This window comes from Heterocephalus glaber, unplaced genomic scaffold, assembly GCF_053883595.1.
Source record: "Heterocephalus glaber isolate CG9 unplaced genomic scaffold, H.glaber_assembly_v1.0 deba00001442, whole genome shotgun sequence".
NCBI lineage: Eukaryota > Metazoa > Chordata > Mammalia > Rodentia > Bathyergidae > Heterocephalus > Heterocephalus glaber.
The window spans coordinates 3,518,101-3,534,980 of NW_028258296.1; the positions used below are offsets into that span (position 1 = coordinate 3,518,101).

Genomic DNA, 16,880 nt, shown 5'->3' on the forward strand with positions numbered 1-16,880 from the left:
GCCCCGACGCAGGGCGCGGCGACCTCGGTCCCGCCGTCCCAGGGCGGGGCACCGGGAGGCCCCGCCCCACCCTGCCCGTCCGGTCGGCAGCTCCTGCTCTCAGTGACTGCTGAGCCCGCGGGGTCCCCAACCCGGCCCTGCCCCCGGCCCCGTTTCTGGGGTGCGGTGCGAGGCCAGGCCGCGGGCACCACGGCTCCCCAGCGCTGGGCGCACCCCGGGAGGGCGCCGGCTCCCACGCGATTTCAGCCCCCAGGCCTGGCTTGCGTGGCCCGGACCCACCAGGGCCAGCCAGGCGGAGCAGGAAGAAACAGGTGTTCTGTGCTTCCGCCCGGCGGCCTTGTCACGGAGCAGGTGGGGAGTGAAACGCCCCCACGGAGTCCTCCGCGCGAACCCTGCCTCGCTCCTCCCTGCCCATCCGAAACACACAGAAAAGTAGTAACCCCCAGTCAAAAACAGGCTGAAATTGGCAGTGCCAAAGCAAGATAGTAGCAAGGCATTTTAGTTATTACCATAAATTAACAGCACATCTGTCACCAACCATTTATTTATTTTATTGCAAGAAGTTTCTTTTAAATTAAGTATAGGCAATTTAAGAAACCTTGATTTCCATTCTTCGTTATTAAGAGCAATTGTGCATTTAATTCCTCGTTAAAAATAGAGCAATTATGTTAAAATATCTAATATTTTAATGTTTTGCAGATGATTATTTTAAGAAATTTATATATCTAAGTTATGTTTAGTGGGTTTTTTTGTTCTTATTTATTTATTTTTGAGACAGGATCTCACTGTATAGTAGTCCAGGCTGGCCTTGAACTCAGGGCAGTCCTCCTGCCTCAGCCTCCCAAATGCCAGGACTACAGGTGTATACCACCACGCCTGGCTTAGTGTTACTTGTTTTATTTGCTTTTGGGTACCGGGGATCGAACTCGGGTCCTTGCCCTTGCACAGCAGGTGACGAAACCACTGAGCTAAATCCCCAGCCGGTGTTATTTGTTTTAACTACAAAACATAATTAGCCTAATGTGCTGCCTGTGAGGAAATGATACAATTCTTTCAAGAGGATTTCCTTGGTATCATGAATAAAATAATTGAAATAACGAAGAGCTCTTCCTAATCCACAAAACAGTTAAAGAAAATGGGAAGAGGGCCAGGTATTTAGCTCAGTGGTTCTGCGGCTTCCTTGTAAGCACAAGGTCCCGAGTTCAATCCCCGGTTCCCCCCCCCCCCAAAAAAAAAAGAAAATGGGAAGAGGGCACAAAACAAAACAGACCTGCTCCCTGTATGGAAGGGACCAGGTTCCCCCTTTGGGGTTCCGCCTAAGAACTGCTGGGCTCAGGAGCAACTGCTTCATTCTGGTTTGGGATAGATTTGTGCACATTCAGAGTAGTCAAGCTGCAGTCTGTGACAACACAAGGGAACTCGCCAACAGTCTGACAGATGGCTGGACGGGGCTGTCTTTGATGCTGTAAGGCTGACCAGCTCTACCAAAGTTTTATTTTAGGGACCAGAATTATCAAACAAGTCGATTTGAAAATCATAGGACTCAAAACTATTAAGTGTAATCATACCTAAAACCTGGTTCTTTCCTGGGGCGTCAGTAGTGGTTTCTATGATGATGAAGATGAGAATACAGTTTCAACCATATAATCCAAGGACAAATTCTTATCCAGAAAGGAGGTGGGGCTCCCGGTGACAGGCTGACCAAATTCTGAAAGGGTCTAAATTTTAGATCAACCAATACACTTTGAAATGAGGCAGTTTTCTAGCTCTGCTGTTTTCTCTACTGCTGGTATCTTGTGGGTGGAGATGAATACTAATTTCTAGAAAATGTTGAAATTCTAAGTACGAGGTAGAATCTGTTGATCCTGGTTTGATAATCCTACCTATGTTCCTGAAATCAGAACATCATCTCTTAGCCAGGCGAGGTGGCACATGCCTATAGTCCCAACACTTGGGAAGCCGCAGGCAGGAGGATTTGGTCTACTAGTAAGTTCAAGGCCAGTCTGAACTACATATCCAGACCTTGTCTCAATAAATAAATAAATAAACAAATAGGCAAATATTTCTGAAAGAAATTGTGAAACTGCTTAAGTGGTTTCCTCCGAGGAAAGGAGTGGACAGATGAGTGGGGGGGGGGGGGCAGGAGAAACCGACATTCACATTTTACAACAGGTTCTACCCCGGGAAAGAACGAGTCAAACACATCCTTATAAATCACGTTAGAAAAGAAGCTGACCCCATCATCAGCCAGACTGGAGGAAGCCCCGAATCTCAGCTCAGACCTGAGTAATCACCCAGCCATCTCTGACTGCCAATACTCGCTGAGTTCCAGCACCTCTACTCACCTAGGAGGTAGCTACTGTCATCCTGCCATGGACCTGCCCAGGAAACTGAGGCACAGAGGAAGTGAGTCCCTGGGTCATAGTCACACTGCCAAAACCCAGCAGGATTGGGATTCAGGCTCCAGAACTCAGCTCTTGATCTCTGCTTTTACTAAACTCTGCTTGTACCAAAGCCTCTCATGCGTTCCGGCCTGTGTGCCCACACACCTGCTGTCCCCTCATTACACGGTGGGGAAACCAGGACTTGGAAGAGCCTGTGTTCCACTGGGCAAGGAATCTGTTTTGTTCTCCTTATGCACTTTGGCACAGGAAGCGGACAGTTTTGACCCCTGTGGTGTTTAAATGTCTGAAAATCATTTGACACTCCCTTCAGGAGGCAGAGCCTAGTTCCCCTCCCTGGAGAATGGGCTGGATTTAGTGACACACTTCTAATGATCTTGGTGAAATAAAGGTGGCAGCCTGTGACTTCAGGAACTGGGACATAAAATGTCCCTATGCGGCTGTCTGTCTGTCTGTACTTGCTATAAAAGAAGCCAGTGGTCATGTCCTAAGGAGAAGCTCACAGGCCTGCAGCCAGCAGCCAGCCTGAGCTCCTGCTACCAGGGGGAGTTTACTCCTCTAGTGTTGGGGCAAAATGGAACCTCTCAGTGCTACACCCACGTGTTTGAAGACTGGAAAATCCAACGGTCACTCGAAGAGGTGGAGAAAAATCTTTTATTTCGCCAGCAGTCTAAGAGGAGTTTGTACTTCAAAGTCTGAGCCCTTGACTAGAACTGGGAGGCTCCTTATATAGGGATTTATGGAGTAGGTGGGCGTGTTCACTGAAGCAGGGGGGTGGAGTTAACAGAGCATTCCTGAAAGGGGTGGAGTTAATAACATTGTTGAGAGCTCAGGCAGTTCAAACAGTTACAGAACGTTTTGATACACTGGGTAGTGCTGCTGGAAGCACAAACTGTTGCATTTCTGGAACAAACATTTTGTGGGGGGGAAAAAACCCCGAAGGTCAGGCAAGGGCAAGGCAAGGACCTGTCTTATTGTATATTATTGCTCCGTCACTAGCTCAGCCAGGCTTTGGGCTGAAGTCTCCCGCTGGACTGCACCGTCCAAAACCCTAAGCCCCTTCCAAATTCACGACTCCTACTAGAGACTGTGATCTAATAAGTGTTCATTGTTTTGAGTTACTAAATATTGGGGTAATTTGTGATGCAGGAATAGCTAATGAATAAAAATATTTTTATTAAAATGATATGAAAATGTGTGTAGATACACGACCTGCCTATTTAAGGGACTTATTAATGTGTTATCTCTTTTGCATTTGCATGCGTCTGGGAGTTTCCTCAGTTGGCCTAAAGCATCCACTGGCTGGAGGGTGGTGTGTGGAAGGGTCATCAGTACTTGTAAAGCAGAGGTTTTAAAAGAAGGGCTAAGGAAGCTTGCAGTCCCAGGCCAGAGCAGGGTGCCCAGGGAAAGGGGCTCTTGGGCCTCCCGGCCTGCTTTGTGGTGTGAGAGAGATCAAGACGTCCCTGCACCAGAAGGGACCCGAGCCTGGCCTGGCTGGGAGAGGTCCAGGTGACCCCGCAGCATGGAGAGGAAGCCGTGGACAGAGGGTGGGCTGAGGCGCCCAGGGCTGGTGACCCACAGTGAGCCCTAGGCGCCCACCTGAGCCCAACCAGGCTGGGAGCTGGGGCAACCCCGACTGGGCCCCGGCCACAGCAGAGGCAGGAACAGCACAGGGCTGCCCTGGGACCCTCGAGGAGCAGGGTGGCCAGCGACAGCTTGCCACTGGTTGCAGAAACTGCCAGCAAGGAGTGCCCCTTAGAAGAGGATGGGGATCAGATATTTAAATTATTATCTGTAAAATGATGTCCATGTACCAGCTCCCCACGATAAATGTAATTATGTGCTGCAAACATGAACTAATAAAAATACAAGAAAATTATTTTCTAAATGAAGTTATATTAAAGGCGTCAAAGTACTAATAAGGTAGTAAGGAATTAGCTGAACAAGCCTGGCCCTGTTTGCAGGGCTTCACACAGTGGGTGGAGTGCACACTCAGGAGAGCGGCCAGCCACACCTTGACGGCCGAGTGAGGCAGAGTGCGTGGCAGGTGCATCAGCCCCGGCCGGGCTTTGTGGACAGAACACTGGTGGAGATGCTCTCCCCGACCTCCTCCTCAGAGTGCACGCGCCAGTAAGCTCCACACGGATGGCCTATGCTTCATTTGAATGTCAAGAAAGTCATTGTATTGTTCAAGGAAACCACATAGGTCTGAAAAAAATCTCACTTGAGCTTGCAGTTAGACTTGGGGTACTGGGGATTGAACTCAGGGCCTTCACACTGAGCTATGTCCCCAGCCCCCTCCCTTTCAATTTCAAATTTCCAGATAGGTCCTCATTAAGTTGCAGAGTTGCCCAGGCTGGTCTTGAACATGTGATGCTCCTTCCTCAGCCTCCTGAGGGCCACCATGCCCAGCAGGAATGTGAGACATTGGCCTAGGACAGCATCGGTAGCACAAGAATGGGACTGAAGCTCAGCTTCTGGACTCGGGGATGAGTGTTCCCGTCTTCTCAGGGTCACAGGTGGACTGGAGAACAGCAGTGACCTGACATGAGCAGGACCAGAGGAGGGTGAGGCACAAGGAGCAGACGTGCTCTGAATATTAGGGTGCCAGAGGGACATTTTCCACCCTGCTGCGTCATGGTGCCAGCTGCAGGGACCAGGCGTGGCTCCGGAGCAGGGTACTTCCCGGACACTTCCTTAATGTGATGGATTCCTGTGCAGCCTAATGCGTCCCTAATGCATGTCCATGGCATCGGAAAGCAAGGTACTTTGCCCTTGGTGCCATTTCCAATGCGTTTCCCCCAAGGAACCTGAGTTGCTTTAACATGGGGGGCAGAGAAGTGTGCCCTGACTGGGCAATTAGGGGAGCTTGCAGGGAGTCACACACCCCAGGGACCCACAGCCTCGGCCAGTAACCCGCTGGGGAGCTTGGCTGCTTCAGGTGGGATCAAGATCAGCTTCCCAGTGTGATGGCCGCTTCATTACTTGCAGCATCTTTTTCGTTTCTGGACCTTAAAATAGAAATCATCGGGTCTCTTGAGCCAAGTTCTGAATTGAAGAACTTTGTCACAAAACGTAATTAAGAGGACTGGAGGTGGAAGTGATAGATTATAGTGAGCTTTGTGATAGCACAGTGGGACCTCGGGCCGTTCAGGCACCTTAGTCATTGGCAGGTGGCGGAGGAGAAAGAATGAACTGCATATTAGTGCTGAGGTGAAATTTTCAGTGGGGAAATGAGCATAGGGTCTTGTTCAGGGCCTTCAATGCTGTGCATCAAAGAAGAAACTAAGCCAGGTACTCGTAATCCCACCAACAGGGAGGCTGAAGGCTGAGGCAGGGGGATCTCAAGTTTGAGGCCAGCCTGAGCTATATAATGAGTCAAGGGCAGACTGGACTACATATCAAGACCTTGCTTCAAAACAAAAACGAGCAAAGAAAGAAAAGGGAGGAGCCAAGGGGGAATTTAAATCCGTTCTTAAGTTGGTGGGGAAGATAGTTTTGGACAGAACTTTCCACACCTACGATCATATAAATTCAGTGGTTACCTCTTTCCCTCATCAGAAGTGAGAAGGCAGTAGATATTCAAAACATAATATTTCATTTATTTAAAAGTGAAGTGTGAGGCTGAGGCAGGAGGATCCCTGTGAGTTCAAGGCCAGCCTGGGCAAATTTGCTACACTCTGCGTCAAAATAAAAAATAGCAAGAGTTGGAAATGTAGTTCAGTGCAAAGGCCTTGGGTCCACTTCCCAGAACTGCCACTACATAAATAAATACATGCAGACAACTGGGCTGGAACTGAGTAACAGCACGTCAGGTGACTTTGTAAGTATTAGTTTCCCCCTCATTTGACCAGTGTTGTTGGGACAGGTTGTTTAGTAATAATATATATAGATGGGCACCATGACACATATGTAGCCAGGGTCATCAGGAGGCTGAGGCAGGAGGACTGCTAGGGCCCAGAAGTTTGGGGCCAGCCTGGGCAACATACTAGGACCTTATCTCTTTAAAAAAAAAAAAAAAGGTAAATAAATATGTAGGGATCTGGATGTAGCTCAGTGGTAGAGCACTTGCTGCCTAGCATGTGTATAGCCATGGGTATGATCCTCAGCAGCACAAAAATAAAACAAAAACTACATTTATAGATACAGAGCTATGTAAAGTATCAGGCACACAGCACATACAGCTAGCTTTTATTATTAGCATCTTCTGTACAATTTTCAAATATTTCTGCTGTGCTCAGGATGAAAAACAAGGCCGTATTTCTCAGGAGGGCACATTCCACAATCATGTGTTATGAGGAGTTGGACAAACTGGGACAACATAAGGAAACATTCAACTCATGAAATGCTCTGCCTCGCCGGCTCCTTGGCTGCAGTCCTGGGAATTCCAAAGATCTGAGGGCTCTTCCAGAAAGCAGTAGGCGAGGGTTTCTGAGGGGGGCTTCCCCGGAGGAGCCAGCGGGTCACTGAGATGCCCCCCTTGCCAGCCCGGCTGTCCCAGGGCCTCTCTATCCTCCCTGTGCCTCTGACCACCTGGACTGGGGATCCGGGGTGAGGAGGATCTCATGTGCTTGCTCTGGATACTCACAGGGGCGTCAGCATTAGGAGGGACTCGTCCACAATCCCCAGAGGGGAAAACCCCAGTTCACCCCACCACGCCCTCTCACAAGTTCCAGAGTAAACGAAGGCTTCAGGGTATTCACTGGTGCCAGTGGCTTGTCCACTCACCAGCCCAAGACCAGGAGCGCCAGGGCTAGGCTTGGAGGTCCTCCAAGTACTGTTGAGGACGCGGGAACCCCTCCGCTGCTTCAGGGGCCACGTCCAGCAATCTGCCCTGTCCAGGAGAGTTGTGGCCCCAGCCCTGGAAAAGCGTTAAAGGGCATCAAAGGACATGGGTGTTGGCTTTGCTGTGTCTCAGCCAAGGCTTCTCATGTGACCAGGGTGGAAGATCAGTGTGTTCTTGTTTTTAATCCATCTTGGGCTGGTATTTTTACAAAAATACAATAAAAAAATTCAGGACATTTTTAAGAGAAAGACATTTAAGCCAATGTTTCTATTATTCCATTTAACAGACATAAAATTACACTGTCAAAATTGCTACAACACTTTTTGAGTATTTAATTGAAACTTCTGGGCTTAATCTAGATTGTGGTGGAAGCACTGATCTGTTACCACTAAATTCTGCACACATACTTGAAACAAGTGAAACACAAGCCAACTTACTGCCTTCCCCATCAGTAACACGCTGTGGTTGGCACATAGTAATCACTCACTAAACACCAGCCAGGTCCACTGCTGTTCTGCAGGGCTGGCATAAAGAGGGAGAAACCCTAATGGGGAGGCTGAGGTCCGGGCACCGGTCCCACTCCGCTCCTACTGCCCATGGACAGATGTCTGCATCGTCCTGGGCTCCAAAGCCACGATCGGCAGTTTGACATCTAGCTCATTAACTTGAGAAGTTAATTGAAACTCAGGGCACAAAATACATCTGTGTCCCAGCACAGAGATTCACAGATGTACACTTCAGCAACTGAGGTGTGATTTTTAAAAAGTGGACAGGCCGGGGATTTAGCTCAGTGGTTTCACCGCCTGCTGCGCAAGCACAAGGATCCAAGTTTGGTCCCCGGTACCAAAAAATGGACGTTCAAATTTTAAAAAATTATTAAAGGACACGTTGCCATGAATCCCCTCAACATCCTCCTCTCTGTGAGCAGCTGCTGCAAACATGGCAAGAACCAAGGGATGAGTTAGTCAAATGAGAGGGTATTGTGGGAAAGCAGAACAGCTACTGCTCCAATAATCTGAAGACTTGAGGACTTCCTACTCAGAAGTCTGAGCGCTTGACCAAACACGGGAGCCTCCTTACATAGGGATCTAGGCGTAGGCGAGCATGCACACTGAAGCAGGGGGAGGGGCAGGGGCGGAGCTAACAGCTTTCCTCCTGCCTCAGCCTCCTGAGTGCTGGCAGAGGGAGGATTTGGAGAGGGAGAGTACCATGGCAGTATGTCTTCTACTGTAAAACACTGTAAAACAGAACCCTTCCCAGTGCTTTTTGGGTGGGTGGGTGGGTACCAGGGATCAAATTCCAGACCTTGCCCTTTCGAGGCAGGCGGCAGCACCCCTCAGCTAAATCCCAGGCCTCCAGTGTGTTCTGATCACCTTGTGTACCTCTCGAGGGAACCTCATCCTTACCGCACACTATGAATTCGACATCTACCCGATTTTATTTTCTCAAACACTGATCAAGACTCATTCATTCATTTATTGAGACAGGGTCTCGCCATGTAGCCCAGGCTGGCCTCGAACTCACAGAGATCCTCCTGCTTCAGCCTCCTGAGTGCTGGGATGACAGGTGTGCCCACCACTGGCAGGTCAAGACACATTTACATGATTTCAAAACCACAACCTGAAAGCAGCAGAATAAATGAATTGTTGCCATCCCTGAGAGCCAGCGGGGCCCCGGCTTCCTGTCTGTCACCTGCGACAGGACTCGGATTAGGGGACACTGCCCGGAAGAGCCCCTTCCACTGTCAGCGCCACGGCCATGCTTGGGTGTCAGCACTGGCGGGGGCGGGGGCAGGAAGTTTCCTGCCTCTGCGGACACTGTGGTGCTGGGAGAGGGCAGGGAACGCGGACCGGGGGTGGCCAGCGGCCCCCTGGCAGTGGCAGGCGGGGACTGGGGGTCGGAGTGTGTTCCAGCCGGTCAGGGGCAGTCGCCCGTGCAGTCTCCGCCCAGTGGCTGCCCCTGCCCCCCCCCCCCGCCCCATCTCCCCTCGGACCCCTGCGGCCACAGGGCCTGAGCCCTGCCCGAGGAGCCCGGCCCCAGGCCGCTCCGGTCCCTGGCACCCGCAGCCCTGCAGGGACCGGACCTGGGCCCATCCCCACCCCCGGGCCCCTGTGCTCCCTGGAGCACTCTGCTCCGGCCGTGCGCCTGTCCTGACCCTGCTCAGGGCCCTGCCAGGCCCACCCCAAGGTGTGGGGTTCTCTCCTCAGGGCCCTGGCAGGAAGCCAGGTCAGGCAGGTGTGGTGGCACACATGGGAGGCTGAGGCAGGAGGACCGCTCCATGTTCAAGGCCGGCCTGGGCTACATAGCAGGACCAGAAATAAGATTAAAAGAGTGGGGATGGGACTCACTGTGAAGGCCCTGGGTTCACTCTCCAGTACAATAAAAACAGAACCAAAGCAGCAGTCCCCAACTGCCAGGCCCTTCTGGCGGGTTCCCTTGAGCTCACAGGCCCGAGGATGTGGACCCTTGTCCCACGAAGGCAGCACTGCCCCCTCAGCTCCGGGGTCCCGCCCTGGGAATGGGGACCTCACGGGGACAGTGGCTCTGACATTCTCAGACGAGCGCTGACCTCGCCCCGAAAGCCCCCACCCCGGGCCTTCCTGAGGGGACCAAGTGCCCCTGGGCAGCTGCAGCCTGGGCCACGGCAAGTTGGGGTCATTGAGGCTTCGGTGTCTCGCAGGGTTGCGCTATGCAGCCCAGGCTGGCCTCGAACCTGTGCGGATCCTCCCACCTCAGCCTCCCGAGTGCTGGGGGAACAAGTGGGCGCCACCACGCCCGGCCGAATTCCAGGACTCCTGCCTTTCCACAGGCCCTAACCCTGTCCTGAAGCCACGGCCATCATGGAGAAGGCACTGGAAGGCGAAGCCCTGCAGCCCTGCGCCCACAGTACCAGGAAGACGGGGTGGGGCGCAGGGCCCCTCCTGCATCGCCCTTGCCTGACCCGAGGTCCCGGCCAGGTCCTTATTCCAGAGTGGAAAGAGAAGCTGCATGCAACTGGCGCCGAACTAATTCTGTAATTTCATTTTCAAGGACAGAAGCCAGAAATGAGCATGAATACCGACGGGAATCACTGTGAACTTTTAAAGTCAGTCTGTTTCCCAGGCTGGCCCTGAACTCCTGGGCTCCTGGGATTCTCCTGTCTCAGCCTCCCACTTAGTTGGGATCAGTCAAAAAACCAGGTCTGGTTCCTTCTCTCTTTTCAGCACCACACATCTCATAATCCCACAGAAAATCACAGCCTGCACGCACCAGACAAGACACAATCCGCCAGCCTGGTTTGGTGGTGCACACTGGAAACGCCAGCACTTGGGAGGCTGAGGCAGGAGGATCATGGTGAGTTGAAGGCCAGCCTGCCTGGTCTACACAGTGATACAGTCTCAAAAAACCCCCCAAATACAAATGCTGTTATCTGTGCCAGCGCGGGTCTCTACTGCGGGAGGGACCGACCTGTGGTCCCGGGTCATGGCTTCGGTCAGGACAGAAGAATCCATCCAGAAAACCGCACTCTCCCTCAGCTCCGAGACTGCGGCCAGGGCATCGCCAGTGTCACTGCTGGGGTCCAGAGCCAGCAGGGGACGCCAGGGCAGCCAGGTTCTGCTCCAGCCTCTGCTCCGTTTACACCACCTCGGAGGCCTGCAGCGCGTGAGCCCCGTGAACAGCTCAGCATCCATGTTTTCATCCTCCAGGGAGGCAGTGTCCTCTCTGCCCCGACATTGCCCAGGAGCAGCAGCTGCAGTGCTGTTGCCCTTTGGTTTCTTGTTTTCTTATTGCAGTGAAACAGCGTAAGATTTGCCATTTTAGGAGTTGTGTTCTGAAGCCCTGAGCCCATTTATGATGCTGGGAAACCATCGCTGCCCACCTCCAGAATTCATCTTCCCCAAACAAAACCCTGGATTCATGTATCCCTGACCCCTCACTGTCCCCCTACCCCCCACTCCAGTGCCCATGGCCATCCTCACTGGGTGAGGGCGCCCTGGAAGTGCATGTGGGGACACACGGAACCCATCTTGTCATGCTAGCTTCTTTTACCGACACAGCATCTGTAAGACTCACCACACTGCAGTGAGGAACTCTGCCTTTTCAGGGCTGAGTAATACTCCACCCACTACACGTGTCACATCTTGCTCCCCTACCCATCCTCACATGTACACCTGGGCGGCATCAGCAGAAGTGTGTCAATGTCTGTGAGGCCCTACATTCACTTCCTTGGGGCAAGAGTCACGCAGATGGAGCTGCAGGGAAGTGAGGTCCCGCCCCAGCCACCTGAACCTGGGCCCTGCAGCCCTGCAGACTCTGGAGAGGATGCAGAGGCTGGGAAGCATAAAACCCGGTGTGGGGGTTGCTTTGTACTTGCTTGGTTATTAATTTTTTGAGATGGGGGTCTCACTCTGGAGCCCAGGCTGGCCTTGAACCTGCAGGGATCCTGCTGCCTCGCTCGGCCTCCCGAGTATTACCGGTGTGGCCCCCACACCCAGCTCCCAGAGTGGTCCTTCTTTATGTGACAAAATGAAATAACTTCACACTTTATTTTCATATGAAAGGTGACAACAGCAGCAGTAACAGTACACACTTTTGGGAGAAGATGTGATGTAAATCTCTCCGGACACAGGACAGACAGGTCGCTGTCCAATCCCCAGAGACACGGCAACTGGACACTGGCCTTGAACTCCCAGAAGTCCTCCTGCCTCAGCCTCCCGAGTCTGGGATTACAGGCGGGCACTGCCATGCCCGGCCCCCTGACTCATACCCGGTACATCCCCAGCGATGACCCCTGAAGACTCAAGGTTCCTGGCCCTTCCGTGTTTGCCAACAAACCACCTCGAGTTTTCTGCCCATGTTATAAAACGAGACAAGGAGAGCAGGGCTGGGGCAACCCTAGCACGCAGGAGGCTGAGGCAGGAGGTTCACCTCGAGTCCAGGACCAGCCTGGGCTCCAGTGACTTCAAGGCCAGTTTGAACGGCATGGCGACCTAACTCAAAAAACCCAAAAATGAACAAAGCACAGCGAAGAGCCAGAATAACCTTCTCTCCAGCCAGGGGCTGCGCATGGGTTTCGGGGCCATCACTGGGCCCCTTCTTCCTCCTCCTCCTCTGTGGTTCCGGGCACCTCGGGCAGCAAGGTGGCTGCCATCCTTCAGTTATCACAGTACTGTACCTTTAGAGTGGACAGCATCAGCACTGTGATAACTGAGCCAGGGCAGCCAGGAGGCTCTGTGGGTCCCACGAGGTGTGGGCCGGGCTCTGAGGTCCCTCGGAGAGCAGCAGCTGAAAGAGGAAAAGGCCCAGGTGAGCACGTGGGGCTGAGAGGCGGACACTCGATTCATCTGTATTTGTGTGTTGTTTGTTTTTTGACACAGGGTCTTATTATGTAGCCCAGGCTGGCCTCGAACTCGCAGTAATCCTCCTTCCTCAGCCTCCCCAGCGCTAGGATGACAAGTGTGCCCACCAGGCCTGTTCTGGGATCTCCCCGTGTGTGTGGGGAGGAACCGCCACGAGGTGAGGCTGTCCTGAGAGGAAGCTCCGGACTCTGATCCCCCGCACCCCAACCCGCCCAGATGTTCAGAAGTGGAGACGAACCCAGCTCTATCCCTGGGCTCAGCATCAGAACCTGCGGCTCCCAGATGACTTCCTGGAGAAAAGTGAAGTATTCATTAACTTCTCTCAAATCGGTGAGGGCAGCAGGTTTGATTTCATCACCTGGTTTACAGACCGGGAAACCGACAAGGCTGGGGAAGCCCAGAGCTCCAGTTCCGCCTGGGCCCAGGGGGTCGGGAGGGTCCACACCCGCTCAGGTCTTTAGTTCTTTAGGCAGCAGCAGGAGAGTGGAGGCGACTTCCTGTCGCTGCCCAGGCTAAGGACGCTCTCAGACAGTGACCTAGGCTGCTATGGGACACTGCTGTGCTTGTTTTTGGGACAGGGTCTCACCATGTAGCCCAGGCTGGCCTCAAACTCATGGCAATCCTCCTGCCTCAGCCTCCTGAGCTTGGGATGACAGGCGTGCCTACCACAGCCTGCTATCAGGCTATGGCTTACTAGGGTTCGCCCTCTCAGACCGCCCCAGAATGAGTGCCTTTTAAGAAAACCAGCCTGCAACACGGCCTGCTGGGAAACCCGCGTACCTGAGTCGAGCCCTGCCATCTGGCTGACTCAGGGACTCCAGCTCCTGAGGGGCACAGGGCGTCTGGGCTGAAATCAGTGGCAGAGCATCCTCTGGAGGCGGTGACTCGCCGTTTCCGCTGTGTTTTGAGGTCTCCGCTGTTTTGTCTGAGCAGATCCGACAGGCAGGTGCGCTTGTTCTTGGATTTCTGCTCCAGACTGATGGGGCAGCGCCTTTCAGGCAGACCAGAGGCTCCCAGAGAGCAGCTGGCTCCTCCTACACACAGAACCGGAACAGCGACTGAGGGCAGAGGCGTCCCCAGCTGCCGAAGGAAAGGCAGCAGGGATGGTGCTGTGCCCGCCAGGCCTTGGTCCTGAGCTTCTCCTGGGGCCCACAGGACATCGGGGTGACCCACGGCGAAGCCATGCAACTGCCAGACACTCAGTAAATAGTGCAACAGTGGGCCCTTGAGTTACAACCGGCCTGATATACGAACAACTTGGGTCTTGACCAGGATTTTAGTTTTAACTTACAACCAAAGTCTTGAGTTATGACCTGAATGCTGGCCACCTGTGCTTCCAGATGGTCTCACATGCAGACTTAACCCTTAAAGAGTCTGGAAGGAACAGGACAGCATCCTCTCCTGAATGGGGCTCACTGGGAAATCCCCGGCCAGTGTCTCTCTGAGGACACTGAGATCTGCCTGTGTGCAGGAGAGAGACTGTGAAGGCTGTGTAGGGGAGCCCGAGCCTCCACTGACCAACCTGAGTTACAACCATCCCTCTGGAATGGACTGAGTTCGTAAGTCAAAGGTCCATTGTAAAGGCTATTTCCTTTAGGCAATGTTTTTCTCTTTCACTTTTTCTATCTAAATTGGAAGGAAAAAAAGACTAAGCATTTGTAATAATAAAAAGCAAACAACTATCTTGTGAATATTTACATTAGCATTCTCTCAGTGCAACTTGAAAGCAGTCTCGAGGAAAAAAAAATTTAAATGATTATTTTATAACTAATAAATGCTTTAAAATGCAATTTTGTTTCTCCTTGGAATTTTTTTTAAAAGTAAAATCTACTTGAAACATTTTTCAAATACATACTGTTCTTGTAAGAATTAAACTGTTGTAACCTGGCACTCAGGAGGCTGAGGCAGGAGGATTGCCATGAGTTCAAGGCCAGCCTGGGAAACATAACAAAATCCTGTCTGAAAAAAAATCCCCAAACAAAGGTTAAACTGTTTTAACTAAAGAACAAGGGACTGTATGGACTTGTACAGTGAGGAAGTACATGGCATCTGAGAGGGACAAAGCGGACCGGGGTGGGAACTAGGTTCTTCCAGAGAGGGAGCTGATGTCCAGGCTGTGGTCAAGTGGCAAACACCGTGACCTCGCCCCATGCGTGAGCACAGGACCCACCTCGGAGGCAGGTACTTCTGGAGGACGGAGACACGGCAACAGCCTGCAGAGCCAGCAGTGGGGATCCAACACTGGGAGCTGAGGAATGGGGTGCTGAAGGCCACGCATCTGAAGTGCTGCTGAGCTGAGCTGCAGTCTGATTTCAGCTCGCTGCTCTCTGGGATAGCTTTTCCTAGTCTGAAACTCACAGCCTACTCCTTGAGGACACCGTCAGAGTGCCAGGGAGCGACACTTCTGCTTGTGCAGTGCGCAGCATGTGCGCCTGCCTCCTGCTGCATCTCTGCTTCACACCAGAGGCTCTGAAGACTCAATGGAGAGACAGGGAGGAGAAGGGGCGAAGGCGGAGGTGTGAGATGTCTTGAACCAGCTCCCTGGAGGAAGGACTGCAACCTCGGATGGGCAGAAATCAGAGTTAAAAAAGAAAAGCTACCTTGTGCCACAGCCCTCCAGGAAACTTGAAGCCAGGGTTATAGATTTGCTTTTTTCTTCTCCTGAAATGGTTTAAAAAATACAGCAAGGAAAAGCTGGGCCCCGCCCTGGGCACCCAGCCAAAAGTGGGAGCCGTAGTTCCCGGACAGGGACAGAGACAGGGACTGGGTGCCCAGCCCACAAAGACCCTGAGGTGCAACCTTCACTGGGCCGGACACCCGCACGCACGCTTCACTTCATGCACCGAGCACACTCGTTTTCGTGTGCCCCTCCCCAGCCACTGCACAGTTAGCTTTATTCTGAGTTCATGTCGGCAGTGGACCCTTCAATAACTGGTCCAAAATATACGTGTTAGATTCAACATGTTCGCCCCCGGCTAAGCACCTGAAAGCGCTGTGTCTGGCTGATCTGCACGGTCCCTCCGACTGTAGCACCTGGTATTTTTTTTGGTACCAGGGATTGAACTCGGGACCTTGCGCTTGTGAGGCAGGTGCCGGAACCACTGAGCTAAATCCCCGGCCCATCCGACTGCAGCACCTGGTCTTTTAAAATGCTGGTTTCTAAGCTGGGCATGGTGGCGCCTGTCATCCCAGCACTCGGGAGGCTGAGGCAGGAGGATTGCTCTTGGTTCAAGTCCAGCCACAGCTACACAGCAAGACCCTGTTTGGACAAACAACACACAAGGCTGGAACCTGGGTGTTCAAATTTCCTTGAGGCCAAGCTCCCAGGGCTTGTAGCTTGGATTCTCGGGCCTTGGACCGGCCTGGAAGCCCATGCACCGCCCACTTTCCCTGGGGGTCATGGTGCTCAAAGCATAACCACATTCCGCCTGCAGCACAGGCCTTGGGGGTCCTGCACCCTGCAGGACCATGCACCCCAACACCCGTTCCATCTCCCCAGGGTCAGGCTTTCCCTCGAGACCCATGGCACTGCCCGGAGTGTGGCCCCCACACGTGCTCCAGGGACCCGGCCGATGTCACCGAGTCACCTAGGGGAGGTCTCGCCCGGCCGCTGCTGCCCAGGGGTGCTCGGCAGCTGCCCTGAGGGGGATGGGTCACCAGGGCCACCACACAGCGCGGGGCAGCAACGGGCGGAGAGGAGAGCGGTTTGAACACCACCAGGATGCCCACTGGTGTCACGCCTGTCGCCACCACCCACGCCCTGCGACACGTCCCGGCAGGTCTGGGCAGGGGCGTGGCTCCCCACGTTTACCCTGCCAGCCCCCCAGAAACATCACCTTCGGTCCTGACCTCTCTGAAGGGAGTGCTTCAGGGGCTGCCTCTTCTGAAGCCAACTCAGGAGAAAGGGCAGCGCTGGGACTGGAGCTGTCCAACAGATGCCCAGAGGCCCGAGGCAAGGGACTGCAAGGCCACACTGGGCACGCCTGGGATCCCAGCACTCGGGAGGCTGAGGCAGGAGGATCCGCTGTAAGTTCAAGGCCAGCCTGGGCTATACAGCAAAACCCTGTCTCAAAAAACAAAAACAAAAACAAAAAGAATGTCATACTGCCTCCCATACATACACGTTACTATGTGTCAAGTACATTTTTTTTTTTTTTTTAGTACCAGGGATCGAACTCAGGACCTTGCGCTTGTGAGGCAGGCGGCAGCACCACTGATCTAAATCCCTGGCCCGTGAAAGTAAATTTTTAAAAACAGCTATAACCCAACCCACATAAATAATTTTATGTTCTCTGGTAACCATGTTTAAAAATTTTAAAAAATAAAAACAGGTGAAATCAGTATACTTTTATT

At 52.8% G+C, this 16,880-nt stretch overlaps 1 long non-coding RNA gene across 1 annotated transcript; it reads right to left on the bottom strand.

The window, feature by feature from the left end:
• Nucleotides 1-11,695: 11,695 nt before the first annotated feature.
• LOC147827572 (uncharacterized) lies at nt 11,696-16,357 on the bottom strand. The gene is made up of 2 exons (XR_015451907.1): nt 12,766-16,357; nt 11,696-12,453 (listed from the first exon to the last, which is right to left on the bottom strand). It is a non-coding gene; the product is annotated as an uncharacterized LOC147827572 (long non-coding RNA).
• Nucleotides 16,358-16,880: the final 523 nt, after the last annotated feature.